The 18522-nt window shown below is 48.1% G+C and overlaps 1 protein-coding gene, 1 long non-coding RNA gene and 1 other non-coding gene across 8 annotated transcripts in view; 1 reads left to right on the plus strand and 2 right to left on the minus strand.

Moving 5' to 3' along the window:
• SYT9 (synaptotagmin 9) overlaps positions 1-18522 on the plus strand; it is a 293034-nt gene that overhangs the window by 268348 nt on the left and 6164 nt on the right. The gene's annotated exons all lie outside the window — the stretch shown is intronic.
• On the minus strand, positions 7893-12234 carry LOC140698707 (uncharacterized). The gene is made up of 3 exons (XR_012076567.1): positions 12090-12234; positions 9017-9136; positions 7893-8210 (listed from the first exon to the last, which is right to left on the minus strand). It is a non-coding gene; the product is annotated as an uncharacterized lncRNA (long non-coding RNA).
• On the minus strand, positions 13737-13812 carry TRNAA-UGC (transfer RNA alanine (anticodon UGC)). Its single transcript has one exon. It is a non-coding gene; the product is annotated as a tRNA-Ala (tRNA).

Consider the following 18522-nt stretch of genomic DNA (forward strand, 5'->3'; position numbering starts at 1 on the left):
CTGATAGAATCCCTGGAATTGAGCACCGCTTCCCCTTTAGGGGCAGAACTGGAGACTCTGACCTTCCCTCACCTCCGCCTCCCCCAGTAGTGGAATGTGTTGGTCACACCTGTCTTCTTCCTCCCTAGCATTTTATGGTTTGCCTTCACTTGTAAACCAAACATTTCTGAGCAGGCGGTAAGCATTCTGCCAGGCACTGGAGATACAGGGGGAAAACGCTAATCCCAGCCACCGTGAAATTCACGGTCCAGCTAAGGGGATAGATGCAAGTAAATCATTACACACATTGTTCGATAACAGCTTTGATAAGCGGCACCTGGTGCAGCGTTCAGTCTTGTTCACACCTAGTGAGAGCCCTGCGAGGATAGGGCGTGGGGTCCTTGGTTCGGGGTAGAAGGGGTGAACGACAGAGGAGCAGAGCCTGTGCACGCAGTAGGCATCTCAGGAGGTGCCGAATGTGTGGAAGAGGCCGCCGAGACCCAAGCCCATCGTTTCCCACAACCTCTGCTGGCATCCAGCGCCTGTGCTCTCTCCCCACCTCTTCCACCCCCTCCTCCTCTCCAGAGGCCGATCCGGATGTATGGAACTGTCTGTGCTGGCCGGCACCTTTGCCAGGTTCCTGGTCAAGTTGAGGACAAGTCAGGAGCCACACAGTCCAGTATTGCAGGGGCCACCTCTGCTCTGTTCACCGAGTTCAACCCAATTCTCCAAACAGCAACTGGCCCATAGGAAGAACCCAGAGATTCTCTTGTGGCTGTTGAATGAATACGTGAATTTTGCATAATTATCAAGGCAGGACCCTAGTTTCTGCAAGGAATTTAATTATGACTGAGTTCTTTTGATCAACAGAGACAACTCTTCTGGTTCATTGTAACTAAAAGTGGATTTATAACCTAATTTGGTTTATTGGCCGCTAACAGGGTGTAGACCCTGAGCTGCAGCGACCCCATGGGTCAACCTGCAGCACAGTGAGAGTGCCACTGGCCTCCCTGAGCTGAGATTTAAGAGCACCCCTTTCTTCAGCCACTCTGGGCCCCTAGGGTGAGATCAGTGTGAGCTGGCTGGTCTGAGAAATCTTCCTGGTAGAGAATGGGCAGGAGGGAGGATTGCCAGCAACAAGGGAGAGCGAGCCATGCAGTGCCAGTGAGGACCAGGGCTGCAGAGCAACCGTGAACGGGTCTGCAGTTCTGGGAGAGGAGGCTTTGCAAGAGCAGTGTTTCATTGGGTAGGTCGGGGGCCACGTGGGCCCCTGGGCCGGGAGTGACCAACTTGTATTCAGAGATCCAGCAGGAGCTGCAGCACATTTTGCTTAAAACTACAGCTGGTTTGTAATTTCGGCCTCAGACGGTAATTACAGCTGCTGGGGCTCCTTGGAGAGATAATTACGGAAAGGATTCAGCACATTCATTTTATCTACACACTTAACCATCAATTAAATCATTACCATCTAATCCTGTTCCAGAGTCTAGAAATGATCTGTGAATGTGTAATTTTCAAGGCACCGAAGTTTGTTTTCAGTTGTTTTTAAGTGAAAAATTGCCCCATTTCCAGAGCCAACAGAGGCCCATGTGCTTGCTCTCCCGGGGAGGCAGAGCCCAGGGAAGCTGGGGCCTGCTGGTGGCTCTCTCCCCAGGCCCTGGCCACAGGAGGCGGTGCCAGCTTTGCCTTTGATCTTCCTGGTGGTTTTGCAGAGCTGGATGGCCCCTGGGACTAGAGGAGCCTCGGGGCAGAAGGGGGGATGGTTTGTTTGCTGAGAGGCTGCCGGGAGGGTGCCCCCTGCTGGGATTTTGCAGAGGCCCTGGACCACCGGCCACTCACTAAGAGGCAGGGGTGAGGTCTTCTCACTGAGGGAACCCGCAGCCTGTGATGTGTGAAAGGCACAGGCCCAGGAGCAGAGCCCTGGGCTCACGGTTCGCTCCCCACTTCCGGGCTGGGTGTCCTTGAGCCAGGCCATGAACTTCTCCAGGCCTCAGATGACTCAGCTTCAGGAAGGTGCAGGAGTAGGCCGACCTCGCGGAGCTGCCGTGAGGCTTGCCAATGAGAAAGCCACGTCACATGTTCAACACAGTGTCTGGCGCTTAATGGATGCTAGGGAAAGTGTGATCACTGGTGTGATTTCACATGCAGGCAGGTACCAGGGAAAGAAAGGAGCAGAGGGAGAACCCAAGTGTCCAAAGATGGGCGGCCGCGAGGCCCAGTGGCCTCTGAGAGAGCGTGGCGCCAGCCTTGGACTTCACAGCCGCTGCCCTCTCCGACCCTGACCTCCCTTGGTGCTGACCCCCCAGGAGCCCTCTGTTCTGTGACCCCGTCCCTTCTGATCCAGCCCTTCCTTCCTTGGCTTCTGCCCTTAGGCTCCTCCAGGAACCTTACTGCCAAACAGGCCTGCTTCTCTCCTGCATCTCTGAAGTCCTTTTCTGTCTCTCAGAAGATTCCGTGAGCGGTCCGTCAGCCAGTGCTCTCACCCGTGCTCAGACTCACACGTACTTCCCTGCCACCAAACCCCATATGCCAAAGCAAAGGGACACCAGGAAGTGTGTGCCCCTGGACCCCAGGAGTGTAATACGAAAGAACAGTTCTTCCTCCTGAGGAATTAAAGAAACCTGTATTTAGTTGGGAAAAGATATAGTCTAGTTTTTAATCTTAAAAATAAATATAATCTAGTTTTTCTTAAACAGTCTAGGTTCTGCATTGTCTATTATTTTGATACAGTCTGTGTCCCTCTCTGAGTTGTGCTGTAGTATTACTTTCTCACCTTACTGTATGTGATACTGATTGCAGAGAATTTATTACAGAGTTCAAGCTAGTATTGTTCGCTGTGTGATAGGCCAGTAAATCGAGAGACAAGATATTGGGGCAAGGAATAGCAGCTTTATTCAGAAAGCCAGAAAACTGAGATGTGTCCCACAGAACTGGGAGGATGCTTGGTTGGCTAGGAGGCTTCCGGGAGGGTGCCCCCTCAGAGATCCAGCTGGAGCTGCAGCACATTTTGCTTAAAACTACAGCCAGTTTGTAATTTCAACTGGGAACTGTGTCCCAAAGAACCATCTTACCCAAGTTAGAATTCAGGCTGCTTTTACACTAAAAGGGAAGGGGGGAGGGTTTGTTGTTACAAACTTCTTGGTGTCAGAATCCTTTGTTCTTGCAGCTGTCCAAGTAGGTCAGGTCATGGTGTCCCTGTAAACTTCCAACAAGACAAATGTTGTCCTCTGTTCTGCAACTTTTTATCTCTTTGTGAATGGAAAGTGTTAGACCCTTAAAGGTCAGAGCCTTGAGAATGGGCTCTCCTGTATATTAAAGGCTATGGGCAGCATTCTTTTACAAAGGGTGCAGAACCAGCATGACTCAGCATGGGAAACAGAGCACAGGGTTAGAGCTAACGGAACAGGTCAAATATGGAGTCAGATTTGTTCTTCAGTATTACACTCCTAGGGTCCAGGGACACGCACATCCTGGTGTCCCTTTGCTTTGGCATATGGGGTTTGGTGACAAGGAAGTATGTGTGAGTCTGCAGCACGGGTGAGAGCACTGGCTGACAGACCGCTCAGCTTTTCCACTGCTCTGAGCCCCAGTGAGTGCCTGGGATTGCCTGCCTGCTTCTTGTCTCCCGGGCACCTCATCCCAATTCTGTCTTTCCCTTCCACTTTCCTTGGCTTACTTTCACAGGGTGGAACCCAGATTCCTTCGAGTGCACACAGCTGTTCACAGACTGGCTCTTCTGTCTCTGTCTGGAGTCACAGTCCTCCGTCGGCTGCCCTTTGACATTTTATGCCCCAGCCAGACCACACCAGCTCCTAGGATGCAGAGATGCTGCGCTGTGACCTCACTTTGCTTTTGCATGTGCTGTTCCATCTGCCTGAGATACCTCCCCAGAACGGCCTTGCATACTTCTTTAAGATTCAACCCAAGCGTAGCCTCCTCTCCCATGCAAATACCTTTGTGATAGCTCCCATAAGGCTGTGTTGTAACTTTTGTGTTTGTCTTCCTGAATAGATGATGCATTCTCTGGGAGCAGGGATCGACTCTCATGTGTCTCTGAATCCCTAGACCTTATGTAGGCCCCAGCACATGAGTAGGTGCTCAGTGTTGACTGAAGGAGAGAAAGAGATATACGCAGGGAAAGAGGGAGGGATGCAGGGCCCAGCTTCTCATGTGCTCAGCATAAGGTACACAAGCCCCTTTGCTGACTCCCAGACTGGGGGTCCTCAGTGCACTCAGTGCACGATTCCAGTGGTTTGCATGTTTCAACCTCTACCCCCTGAAAAGCTGATTGGAAAAAACTCACCGACGACATCGCCTGCTTTGACTGACAGCCTGGAATCTCCAGCTCTGGAAGGGCTTTTAGGAAAAGTCTGAACAATCCACAAAGAGAGAGATACAGCTGGGCTTCAGGGTCCCGAAGACTCTGGGTATTTCTTACTTCCAGGTGATTTTATAACTTTGCTTGTCAGTCTGAGAAGGTACGGGATGGAGGGGCAGGAAGGAAGGTGGACAAAGGGGAGAGGCCGGGGCCTCCAGAAGAGTTCAGAGCCACTGCTTCTGTCTCAAATCTGTTCTGCAAGCAGCCTTTGCTGTGAGAGGGAGCAGTGCTCAGGTGCGGGGACCTGGCCTGAGGCTTTCAGGAAGCATCATTGCCTTTGAAAGTGTGAAATTGAGCGGCGTGCACACAGACACCTGGTGGGATCTTGTCTTCTCTGCTCAGGGCTCCAGTCCCCGCGGCACTGGCCACACAGTGGAGACCAGGTACAAGCACACACTCCTGCCCAGAAGAAGAAATCGTCCTGCGTGCGTGCTTCTGGCGGCTTCAGCTAGACCACTGGGCCTTATTTACTGCTGTTTCACACTGTGATTATCCCGCTCCAGTCTCTGCTGAAAATGGCAGCGGTACCCACCGTCTCCAGTGTTGTATAGCACACTTTTTGTTTTCCAGACTTCACTGAAATCATTTAATAATGGGCAAAACCCCTCTGCTGCAGATCCCAAAGAATTCGTTCAAAATAACTCACCATTTATATAAATAACTCACCTCCCAGATAATTCTGCCATGGACATACTGAGTTAGGGTCTGTGTCTCTACAGCTTTTCCAGAGATCTGAGTTACCTTCCCACCCTGACCGCCATCGCCACTATATGCCTGGCTCTGGGTTCACAGTGGGATGAGTTGGCACCCAGGTGGGACCCCTCCCTGGCTTGGTTACTAGTGTGGGGCAATGGCAGGGCTGGGGGTGGAAGGGAAGATTGGGAGTAGGAGGGGCCTTAATCTTCATAGATGAAGAGGGGCGGCCAAGGGTGTTACTGGGGGTAGCTGGGAGGAGAGATGGGCGGAATTACAAGAAGGCAAAGGAGCTACAAGGGTAGAGCCTGTGCTTCACATGCACAGGGTCCTGGGTTCAAACCCCAGTACCTCCATTAAAAATAAATGAATAAACCTAATTATCTCCCCCACCAAAATAAAAAAAAAATTTTAAGGGTGGCATAGGGACAAAGGCATGAAAGAGCAAAAGAGACAACGCTACCCTAAGATACGAGGAATTGGAAGGATGGAGTGGAGAGCGCTACAGTCTGCAGTCGTGACGTCAGGGAGAACTGGGGTTGACTTAGGGGAGGAGAGGGATGCAGTTTTGATAAAGGTCATTGATGAAGAGGTTGGCAGGTGAAGAGCCCCAGAGGAGGGTTGGAGATGGTTCATGAAGGGGGCTCATTCAGGGTGGGGGAAGTACAGAATAGGAGATGAGGGGACAGTAGGGAGAGGAGAGGCTACTGGACAGTGTGGGTGGAAGGCAAAGGAGTGGGTCCTGGCAAGTGTGGTCTCAGGGGCAAAGGCTGCCTTACCTGGAGGAAGTAGAGGGACCAGGCTGCCCTGCGGATGGAAGAGAAAGGCACAAGCTGTCTCAGCCCTGCTGCTCTCCGAGTTGTCTGGGAGGGGGCCTGAGCCCTCTGTCACCCATGCATCCACTCATGCAGTCGTCACCCTGGGTCTGATGTGCCCTGACCTCCCCACCAGCCGCACCCTGACGTGCCTGCCTGACACCCCCTCCTCTCCTGCTGCCCTGGTCTATGCCCATCCAGTCCTGTGTCCTGCCTTCTCCCCAGTGCTGGTCACTGCACTCCAGACAAGCAGGCACACCTTGCCTGTAACACGATGCTCAGATTAATAATAAGACAAGGTTAGCTTTCCTGCATGGAACATCTACTCCATCCAGGGCACTGTGCTAAATGCTGTACATGCATCATCTAATTTAACATTCACCCTCTGAGGTAAACTGTATTATCTCCCCAGATGAAAAAACAAGCTTAACTAACTTCAGGAGGCAAGAAAGTGGTAGAGCTAGCATACCAAGAAGACGACATTGTGTGTCCACTGTCATAAGCCCTCTCCATACTCTCTGTGAGTCTTACACTCCAGTGACTTGGACTCGGTCCTGTGACTTGCTTTATCCACTAGACTGCGAGTGGGGTGACAGTTCCAAGTGAGGGCTTTAAGAAGCATCACATGTTTCTATTCACCCCCTTGAGGTTTTGGCCTTTGTCATGGGAACTACCTGGGCCCTGGAAGAAGAAGACACAGAAGCAGACCTCTGCCTGTCTGGAGCCAGGTCCAGCTGAGCCCAGCAGGCTGCAGCCCACCCGCAGACCCACGAGCAAGAAATAAGTGTTTCTTGTTGTAAGCAGCTAAGATTTGGGGGCTGTTTGTTATTGCAGCAAAAGCTGACTGATACAGATTTAAACTAGACCTTTCTGATTCCATACAGAGCTTTTAAAATCCCAGTGTTCTTGAGGGGAGGGAAATAGCTCAGGGGTAGAATGCATGCTTAGCATGCACAAGATCCTGGGTTCAGTCCTCAGTACCTCCATTAAAAACAAACAAACAAAAAATCACAGCATTCTTCCATGCCAGTGCTTCTTGGGCACAGATACCAAGGCTGTTTGGACTGGATCCAGACACAGACCTCTCTCCATCCCTTAGGAAAGGCTGTCTCTCCACCACTCCAGCATCACATTGAAACAGGCGGCCTGTGCCTGTCCAAGATGCTGTTTTCTTTTTCTTCCCCTGCCCTCCTCCTAGGAAAAAACTTGCATGTACGTACACCTCCCAGCAAGTCTCTCAAACCTGCTTCCCTGCCAGTCAGGCAGCTTAGAAGGTGCAGCTGAACCAGTCAGACACAACCAGGTTCTCACATGGCCAGTCAGCTCTGCTGGTTCTAAAAGGCCCTTCCCTCTGTGCTGTTATTATTCAGCTCAGTGAAGAATGTAAAACTAAAACAGCGCCTTAGTGTTTTCCGGAAAGTTCTTTTGTTTTCATCCTTCTGGCACTAATTCACTGTTCCTTGACCTCACATTCCCAAATGATTCGTCATGTAAGTTTTTTGCTAATTTACTTTCAGTTGTTTTGCTTCTGCTGTTTCTTCCTCCACCTAATCATCTGCTTCAATATAACCATAATTTTCAAACCCAGTAGGATGTGCAATGAATAATATGCAGTAAAATTAACTGAAAGCCTCCTTCAAAAAAGTTCCTAAAAGTTAATGGAATATCTTTTTTTATCTTAGTAGTCGTGTTATATTCTGTGGGTTTCTTCCCACAAATGTGTTTTTCAGTGTTGTATTCTGATCAGACTAAACTTTGTAGCTACAAAGATTTGATTCCTTCAGATTAGAACATGATTTTCCCTAGTTATCTTAATGGGAAAAACTCTGAAGTGAAAACCTACAATTTTTCATATGCAGCGCTCCTTCTTCCTCTTCTGGTAAAAGAGCCCCATTCTCCCTGAGGACCCACCCCCGCTTCCCTGTGCGTCCACGTGGTTTATGTGGACCTAGCCACAACCTCTGCTTCAGTGTCTCCGTGTGCCCCCAGGCTACATCCAATCAGCACAACCCAGGGTTGGTTCAGGGTGGGCATGGGACCCGTTTAAGGCCTATGAGTTTAATTGGAGCCATCAAGAGTCACATCTTCCCACTGGACCTTGCAGCTGTGAGGATGCAAATATGGTGTAGTTAGCTGCTATCTTGCCATCATAGCAGTCGACCCAGAATGGAACCAATCAACAGGAAGCAGTTTTGAGAGATGGGGACAGTGATAATGACTCCTGAACCCCCGAAGGGATGGAGAGGCCAGTCAATCCAGACTGAGGTGGTAAAGAGGCATTGATGGCGTCGCTCAGCATCTCCACACTCAACAGCTCCGCAGCGCAGGGGGTACCTGGCCAGCACCTGAACAACACAAGAAGGGGAGGAGAGAAGTGAGAGTGGGTGATGGGCCGTAAACCTCAGAGGGCGGTGCAGGATGGGGAGCTGACAGGCCACTGGCCACGGGGCCGGTGCAGGGACAAGTTTCGGTGCAGAGGCAAGCAGGGTGGCAGAACCTCCACCAAAGTTGGGGGTGCAGAAGCCGCAGTGCAGGGCTGGGACCTGGAAACCAGAACAGGCAGGACAGAGCTGGCACTGGGACAAGGGAGGCTCCGCAAGCTTTGCCGGGCTCCAGGGGCTGCAAGAATAACTCCAGGCCCCACCTAGTGCAGGCGTGAGGCTCCCGTTGCTCCCCTAGAGGTGGAAGGTTCTGACTCATTCACCTGATCACGGCAGCAGGGAGCCGCGGCACCTCGGGCACTCCGATGCCCAGGGCCTCCTCTTAGTTTATTTTAATTACATATAATAGAAACCAGATGGAACTAGCTTGGGAGTTTTTGTAAGAATTGAGGGAGGTTTCTTGGAATTCAAGGGCAGGGATGGATCTAGGTTCCAGGAAGGACTGGGGCTAAAACTGGAAACTTTGGGGAAAACAGTCCTTTGTTTTTCCTTTGATTCTGCTCTCTCCTTCCCTCACTTCTACATTTCGCTGTCTCGCTGTCTCTTTTTCTCCATATTTTCATCTCTGTCTCTTTTTTCCCTTTCAACCCCTTCTCCATTTTCCTGTAGAAGGACTTTCATTTGCATTGACTTGGGTGCCCGTCCTTGGTCCAAGCAGCTGAGACAGTGGGGTGTGGGTGGGGAGGGGATAAAAAGAGGGCCTGACTCACCGCCATGGGTGGGGGGCACTGCAGATGATGGAGAGCGGGGGTGGGGGGGTTGCCGGTGTGAGCTGGGAAGACACTCCAGTCTGTTCCTCTGACCCCCAGGGCTGGCCTTTGGCATACAACCTTAAAGTTGAGAGTTACATTTTACTCGGTAGACAATTCTGAGGACTCAGGCTACATAACAGCCTAGACCGCTCTGAGGGACTGCTCAGAAGAGGTAGGGGGGGAGCTAGGATATTCAGGAGCTTTACAACAAAGAACAGGGAGTTGGAACATTAAAAGATTACTTGTTAACAAGAAAACCAGGCATCTCAAGTTAAAGAATTTAGCTCTTTTCTATGTACGGGAGGAAGCAAACATTTGGGCTCATTGAATTCATTCCTTTGACAAGCACCTAGCTATCTAGGGCCGGCATCCTGTCCCTTCTTATTCTGAGTCCCCTCAGAGGGCACCATTGTGAGTGGCTGCAGAGGCTGGGCTGCAGGCTAGTCTTCAGGGGCGGGGGAGGGCAGCTGCTGATGCCTTGATGGCTTTAGCATTCTTTGTTTACTGATACGCTTTGCAGTATTTTTCATTCACAGATATATTTAGCACCAGTTCCCACTGTGGTCCTCAGGTGTCCCGATCTCTGCATCCCAGTGTTTATTCAGCCTGCATTCACATTGCACCGCCCTGGGCCAGGGGCTCTCCCAGATGCCAGAAACCAGTATTGAGCAACAGTCAAGATGCCTGCCACACTGGAGCTTGCATTTTAGTGGAGGAGACAGAGAGTTCACAGACAAACCAACCAAAAATGGGTCATGAGAAGTTCGAGGATGGAAATACAGAAGAGGGATGTGATAGGAGTGGATGGGAGGTGACACCTGATGGAGAACTGGAGCAAGAAGCAAACAGTATAGCAAAGGCCTGGGAAGCGCGGGGAGGAGGTGGCGGTTGCTGGGCTGCGGGGTCCCGGGAAGTGGGGGTCAGGGCAGGAGGGTGGCTACCCCCGCATTCTGGTGTCCCTGTCATCGTTGGGAGAACCAGGGGGAGGAGCTAAGCTCAACCTCCCCAGCCTGTCCCCTCTGCCTACTCCTCTGACCGGCCAGGTGCTCCCAGAGGAGCCAGGTGAGCTTAGCACCCCCACAGGTAACACTAACCCCTGATTCAGTCAACTAGCCGCCCTTTCCCCAGCCTTGCTACACTCTCGGCCACTTTTTTTTCCTTTTCACCTATTTCCAGCCCCTTGGTGAAAGTCCAAGGTCCTCAGGTTGTCTGACCCGAGCCTCTGCCCTCCTGCCTGCCCTAAGCTGATTTCCTCTCCCTACTTGGCTTAGCAAATCCCTGAAGAATGTCTGTCTACACATCTCACCCTTTCTCCTCCCAGCTGCGCCCCGGGCTTCTCTGCTGCCCACCTTTGCAGGTCTCAGAAGTGCTGCTTCCAGCCTCCAGTCTCCCCGGCCCTGCTCTTCCCAGGCATGGACACGGCCCCTCCTCAATCCCCCGAAGCACAGCTGGTGGCAGCTGTGGCATTCAGTGACCCCTAAGGGTTAGGGGTGACCTGAGTGATTGCAAGACAGAACATCTTGTAAAACTGAAAGTGTTGTAACCGGGGAAAGAAACATCCTCCTCCTTCTGTCCCTGACGACCGCAAACTGCCATCAGGAATGTACTGTTCATTATGCAGGATAGTGCAGCCTCATGAGCTCAGCCTCTCAAGCTAAGACGGGATCCGGGCTCTACCTTCGATAATCTAACCCCGCCAGCTCCCACCAAGAGCTTCTTCCCAGGGCCATGCAGAGTGCCCTGCAGTTGGCTCCTTCACCCAGGAGCCGGGCTAAGTGACAATGAAAGCAACTCTCTCTGGGTTCCTGTTCCTAATTCACACAAAGCCCAGCGTTAATTGCTTTGTGGAGAGAGAGGTGTCATGGCCTACCATCAGCCGTAGTTTTTAGAAGAGAGCAGATATTCAGATAAGAGAAAAGTAATTGTGCTGCTAGGATTTTTTTTTTTTTTGGATATTATGAGAATCTTTGAGATGCAAAGCTAATGGCAGGAGTAATACCAAAAATATTATTAATATTTTAATGTTATTAATGAACATATCAGTATAGGCCTCTATACCTTGGGGGAAAATAAATGTTCTTATGTCATACCCTCTTTTCAAACAACAAACACATTTAAGGATCTCTGTTTCTCTCTCAGGAACATAAGCCGTAAGACATCATATTATTTTTATTATCACATATTTAATTGACTTTTAAAATGAAGTCCTATTCAAGCTATCAGGTGTGCTCATTCCATACAACTGCATCACAATGTTTAAGCTAATTCTTAGAACTCCTCCCAAGCTAAGAAAAAACACATCCATAATCTCGCCTGGCAAAGGGAAGGTGAGCACGAAGGGCCTGGGAGACAGAGTGAAGACCCGTTTGGGGCAGTCATGCGTCAGTAATTTGCCCCTCATGATGTCACAATAGGCTGCAAATCCTACAGCTGCTCTTTGGCCTGTGTGAACTCTGGGTGTGAGTGACCACCTCCTGGCCACCCCTCTGGTCAGGTGAGATTAGCCCCAGCAGGTGCCCGAGACGGAGGTCGCCCAGTGCCTGTCATCTCTCCCTCAGGTGGTCTGCGGAATAGATTTCAGCAGCCCTGGTCGTTTCCTTCTCATTGTAAGCCATTCTCCTTAAGAAGGAGAACCCTGACTTGGCCAGGTCTTTCTCTTTCAGAGGCTCCTGGGGCTGGCCATACCTATTTAGTTTCCTAAATTAATTTTCCATTTTGAGCCTTCCTCAGCCTAGAATGCTTTTCCTCTACATTCTCACCATATAAATCCCACATGATCCTCAGGGTTCAAATGAAGTGCCACCTCCTCTGTGACCTGCACCCCACTTAGCATGACTTAGCACAAAGTGTATCCAGAAGACTTCGATTGTGATTCACATCAACCACTTACCACCTCTAGATTTTCAGTAACTTAGGTACATCTGTCTTTTCTCTTGATCGTGAGCCCCTCGATGTCTAGGATTGTGTCCTCCCCCTGGCGAAAAGTGGGGCCTTTCACCATTTATTTAGCTGATTTGGGCACACTGCTAACCTTGGCTAGAGATGGTGATGAGCCTTTCCTCTGTGGTCCACAGAAGTTTCCGGTATGTGATGGGCAGCAGGCAGGAGGGGACTGATCGGTGTGAGCGTGCCCCAGGGAGGATGCAGACAGATGCAGTCTGCACACAGCTCCTCACCATGGGTGGAAGCATCCCAAGGAGAAATGCAAGGTACCCACACCTGCAGCAGGCTGGGGGCACCTCCATCCAGTGTCAGGCAGATGAGAGCTTGAGGACATTGAGGTCTTGTTCACTAGCCAGAAAATCCCACCATCCATAAAGGTAACATCCTGAAGTCAAGTTCACAGGTGAACAGATCTAGCATCCATTTTATTGTGCGCTAATGTTTAGGGTCATCTGGGGGTTGGAGGTAGATATACGACTCTTCATTTGTGATCTCTTTGGTATTTGTGGCTTCTGTTCTCTTTCAGAGCTTCACTTGTCACTTTTCAGGAAATGCTGAACTTAAACACTCTGGTCCTGTTTGGGGACCAGCCAGATAGAGCTCTGAGGAGCCAAAGCCCGCTGTCTCCTTCCCATCATCACTGCCCAGGAAGATGGGGACTACCAAGGCATGAGGGCTGCTTTGGCCGTGCCCACATGGTCACTTACTCTGATTTCCCTGCTCTCCAGTGTGCTCCCCAGTCCAGTCTCTACACAGCTTCCAAATCTGACCATGCTCCTTCCGTACATAAAATCCTTCAGTAACTGTCCTTTATCCAGAACAAGATCAAGGTTTTTATCTTGGCGTTCAAGGTCCTCTGTGACTCCTCCCCCATCTCTTCTGTGCATTATGTTGAGGCCAGGCCCAATTACTAGTGGTCTGCACCCTGATTTTTATTCACCCCATGCCCCTGCTCCTGCTTCAAGTCTTTTCTGTGTGTGCGCTGTCCTTTCTATGCGACATTGCTTGGCTAGATTCAGCTCCTGTTTTAAGCATCTGCTCACCTGTCATCTTCTTCAGGAAGCATTCTGGAGATCCTCCCACTGTGAGTTAAATGTCTCATCTGCATTCTCTCCTCCTAACCTGTGCCCACCCCTAACGTAACATTCGATGCCACTTGATATTATCTGTGTGCGTGTCATCTACAGCGCATCCAGATGCTCCTTGAGGACAGACTGTTACTCATCATTGTATAACCAGTACCTGGCAAAACGCCTGGCACAAAGCCAGCGTCTTGTTGGATAGAGTTCCAATTTCTTCTATCTTGCAACTTGGGGAATGATGCTGATTTTTTGAATGGACTCTGCATTTCAAATTTCCAAATATACAGGCCTAGAGGTTCTATTAAAGTATAAAAGTAACCCAGGTCTGGCTCTGAAAGCCAGAGAAGCTCCATTTTCTGGAGCCCCAGTTCTTCAAGTGTAGGGTGACATCCGTGAGAGGGAAGACAGTGCGGTTAAGTTCCCAGTCATTGTCTCAGGTGAGATTTGTGGCAAGACAAAAGCCCAGACAATTCTCATAAAGGTCTCTGCCAAAGAATCATCTTAGCTGAAAAGCAGGTTGGGAGATCCATGGCTGTTTCCTCCAGGAAGCTCAGAATTCCTTCATGCTTTTTTATTTTTTTTTAATTTAATTTTATTTTATTTACTTGTTCTTTGGAGGAGGAGGTAATAAGGTTTGTTTGTTTGTTTATTAATGGAAGTACTAGGGGTTGAACCCAGGACCTTGTGCATGCAAAGCACACACTCTACCACTGAGCTACATCCTCTTCCCTCTCCTTCATGCTCATAATCACCAGCTGTTTATCTCAGCAACCATCAAGACTCCTCTTTGCATTACCTGCATCCTTTCTTGTATTGTGGCATCTGTTCAAGCAATGATCAGTTTAGCTGCCTTTAACACAATTACTTTGCAGAGGGAAGCTGGGGACCCAGTCATTTACTTATTCATCAGGAAATATTGGTTGAGTACCTGCTCTGGGTATACATCTGTGAGAAAAAAACAGATGAAAAATGTTGTCCTCTTAAAGCTTATATTCTAGTGAGAGAAACACAAAATAAATGTAAATGAATGTAATATGTAATATTGAAGGTGATAAATACTATGAAAAATACAATTAAGGAAGAGGGACCAAAAGCATGGTAGGGGTTTTTGGTTGGTTCGTTGGGTTTTTTTAGAGGGGGATTAATTTTAATGGAAGTGGTGGTAGGCCTCAGGGGAGCTGAGACATTTGAGCCAACACTTGAAGGGGATGAGGGGGCACACCATGTGGATTTGCAGGCTGAGGGAACAGCCAATATGAAGGCCTTGGAGGTTGCACAAGGAACAGTGGGGAGAGCAGTCTGGGGGATGCAGGGTGAGTGAGAGGGAGAGTAACAGGAGTGAGATCAGGAAGGTGAACAGGGTGGGTAGGGCCCAGGTTGCATAGAACCTAGTAGATCTTCATAAGGACATTGGTTCATACTTTGAGATGAACAGGAATGTTAGTGCAGGATTTTGAAGAGCTATGTGACATGATCTGGGCTTACAGCTGTTCTCTCTGGTTCTGTGCTGGGATCAGACATAAATAAGGGCAAGAGTGAGAGTGGGAGAACCTTTAAGAGTCTGCTGGGGCAGAGGTGTAGCTCAGTGGTTCAATCCCCAGCACCTCTATTAAAATAAACAAACAAACAAACAAATAACCTAAATACATCCCTCCCCCCAAAAAGCTTACCATCTAAAAGTCTACTGCTATTATCTAGATGGAAACAATAGAGGCTTGGACCAGTGTAGAAGCAGAGGTAGTGGTGAGAAGTGGTTACATTCTGGATATATTTTGGAAAGAGATTGAATAGGATTTCCCGATGTAGGGTGTGACAGAGAGAAGCAAAGGGATGATTCCAGCATTTGGGGCCTGAGCAGCTGGAGGATGGAGTTGCTATGAAGTGAGCTAAGGAAGGCTGCAGATGGAGCACCTATGTGGGGCAATCAGGAGTTTGACCTAGTAAGTTTGAAGCATGTATTGGATGCATCTACAGGGAGACATCAAGTGGCAGGTAGATACAGAAATCTAGAATTCCAGAGCTAGGTCACGCTATAGTTGTAATGTTGAAATGTAAATGGAGAGGAGAAGAGGCCCAAGGACTAAAAATTGGGATATTCCAACGCTTAAAGGTAGGGGAAAGAAGAGAAGCCAACAGAGACTGAGAAGGAGAAAGTCACTGAAGCAATAAGAAAATCAAGATGGAGGTTGGTGGGTAGGATGTAGCTCAGTGGTAGAGGGCATGCTTAGCTTGCACGAGGTCCTGGGCTCAGTCCCCAGTACCTCCATTAAAAAAAAAGAATGAAAGGAAGAAAAAGATCAAGAGAACATCTAAAGACAAGAGGGAAGAAATTGTTTGAGGGAGACGATCAGATCTGTCAGATGTTGCCAGTAATTCAAAATAAGATGGGGACTGAGAACTGACCTTGGGTTTACCAATGTGCTGGATATTGGTGACATGGGATACAGGGCTAAATAATGTCCCTCCCAAATTCCTGTCTACCTGGAACCTCAGAATATGACCTCATTTGGAAACAGAGTTTTTGCAGATCTGTTTAGTTAAGTTAAAATAGGGTCATCCTGGGCCCCAAAGGATAGGCATGGAATCCAGTGACTAGGGTTCTTATAAGAAGACGATGTGAAGTCATAGAGGGACACTCAGGGAGAATGCAGTGTGATGACAGAGGCAGGAATTGAGGTGACATAGCTATAAGCCAGGGAGCCAAGGATTGCCGGGAGTTAGGAAGAAGCAAGGGAAAATTCTTACCTAGAGCCTTCAGAGGGAGCATGGCCCCACTGACATGCTGATTTCAGACTCTGGCCTCCAGAACTGTGAGAGTAAATCTCTGTTGATTTGAGCCCCAAGTTTGTGGTATTTTGTTACGGCAGCCCCAGAAAACTAATATACTTGCTGTCTTAGGCATATCAGACCACCGTGATAGAGCACCAGAGACTGGGTGGCTGAAATGACAGAAATTTGTTTTCTCACAGTTCTGGAGGCAGGAGGTTAGAGACCAGGGCGCCGGCATGGCTGGGTCCTGGTGAGAAAGCCCTCTTCCTGGATTGCAGACGGCAGCTTTCCACTGGGTCCTCACATGGCAGGTGGAGACAGACACAGAGAGGGAGCAGGAGCGAGAGCTCTGCAGTGTCTCTCCTCACAAGGGCTGCTAATCCCATCACAGGGGCTCCCCGCCATGACCTCATCTAACCCTGCTTACCCACCATGACCTCATCTTCAAAGATGAATTTGGGGGTACACAATCCAGTCCATAGTGCTTGGTAAAGCAGTCGTTTCTCATCTATGTACCTCGATTTCCTCATTTATAAGATAAGGATGATGATAGGGCCCACCTCAGAATTGTGGTAAGGAGTAAATGAATTAATATATATAATCTTCTAAGCACAGGACATATGAAATGCTACATAATGTTAACTATTATAATGATTATAAATATAATCATTTTGCTTTGAAATTAAAACGTTCATTGTTCTTTGCTTAATTCTCAATTAGCTCATTAATTTGACAAATTAAATTTCCCTAGAGTTCTAAATACCAATTTCACACTTAATCAAATTCTCTTAAATGTTTCAAATTAAACAGGAAAAAACCTTATAAATCTAGCAAATAAAATTCTTCTAATATTTAAGCACTGTATAAGCAGTTGATTGACTATATTCCCTTGAACATTTCAAACTAAAGTCACAAATTTAAAATGTGATCAAAGCAAACATTTCAAATATCTAACGCAGCAGGTGTTAAATAAAATTGTTCTCAAGGACTATTAACTCATGATGCTATTAAATAAAATCTTTATACAGTTAGATTAAATTACCTTAAGCATTTCAACATCTGAAAAATCAAACTCATAAATTTAATACATTGTATTTTCCTGAGCATTTAAACATTGACTATAAATTTAACAAGTTCTCCTAAATATATGCATTAAAATCGTAAGTCTAGTAAATTTCTACTATATCATTCCATTAAGCCTTTACTTTTAAAACATAAAGCAAAATTATGTTATTACACTCAAATAAATATAACTTACACAGAAACGTCATTACTTCATTGTTTGTAATTCTTACTTGTTTTACCTTTCTGGCACTACAAAGTTACTTTTCCAAGTAGCAGGAGTAGAATTATTGTTCAGGTCCTCTATAGCGATTGAGATTACAGATGGCCATTCAGAGATCGGAGTCCCAAACTGCAAAGGTACAGACCTGGGACAGGGCATGGGCTGCCTCCTAGGGAGATTTCACCAGAGCTACACACTAACAAGGGAAGTCCCTTCTTGTGGGTGGCTTTTGCCAGCTGCGTTGTCAGTGGGAAATATCCTCAGGCTTTTAAAAATGGAATTTTCACGACCCAGTGCATCGCGTATATCCAAGGACCCTTTCAACTTTCACTCTTACCCAATTTTTTTTTTATCATAGATGTTTTCTTTTTCTTCCCTGATTTGACTAGATGGAATTACGCGCATGTGCGACCATGTGTGCGCGTCCGGTGGCGCATGAATACACACACAGTTACAGTCAAGCTTCCTGATGAGGCTTCATTTACTCTCTTTTCCTTCTTATCATCCGTGATGTCAGCTACTGACAACTGTGAGCTGGTCAAGAGCAGGGTGTGCATTGGCATCTTTGTGTTTCTAGTGGTCAGCACATTTGCCTGGTGCTCAGTAAATGCTTGTTGAACGAATTAATGAATAAATATAGTGAGTGTAAACTTGGAGTAATCAACCCCAAATATCCTCTACCTAACTTCATCAGGTGGAGTAAGTTTTTCCTTGCAGTAATTCACTAACTTGCCCGTCATCCGAAAGACCATGACAGAGCTCTTACCATTTGAATGGTGCCTCACTTACAGCCCTTGCTTCTTGCTGGTGTCTGATGAATCCCTCTCAGTAATAGCCGGCCTGTCACACGTGTCACCATTCACCACCTCCCCCTCAAGTCTGACTTGACAATGGACCTTAACACACTTTCCTACAAAGTCTGGACTGTTCAGAATTCTTTTCTGAACTGAGAATCCTTTTTAGAAAGGCACCATAATGGAATTGGCATTCATGGTGCCATAATTTGCCATCCTGGGCAGAGTACTTAAGAGCACACATTTAGATCTGCAAATCCTGGCTCTGCCACTTACAAGCTTTGTTGTTTTGCTTTTCTTAGTTATCTCTGTGAAAAAGTAACTTTGGTATCTATTACGGAGGGTGAGGCATGTATTGAATAAGGTATGCAAAGCTCTCAGGATAAAGTCAGGTGCTTGAATGCTCAATAAATAGCAGTTATTACCCAGATGGACTCTTTTTGCCTGTTGCCCCGGTCTCCTGGCTGGAAACGCAGTTGCATTCACACTGCTTCATTCTTTAACATACTGATTCTTCAAGGGGCAAGGGGGAGTGAAGACTTAAGAATACCCTCCTGGGGGAAGTCAAGAAGACTCAGATTCTGAGCGCAT

The sequence above is a fragment of the Vicugna pacos genome, chromosome 10 (assembly GCF_048564905.1).
Source record: "Vicugna pacos chromosome 10, VicPac4, whole genome shotgun sequence".
In the NCBI taxonomy this organism is placed as follows: Eukaryota; Metazoa; Chordata; class Mammalia; order Artiodactyla; family Camelidae; genus Vicugna; species Vicugna pacos.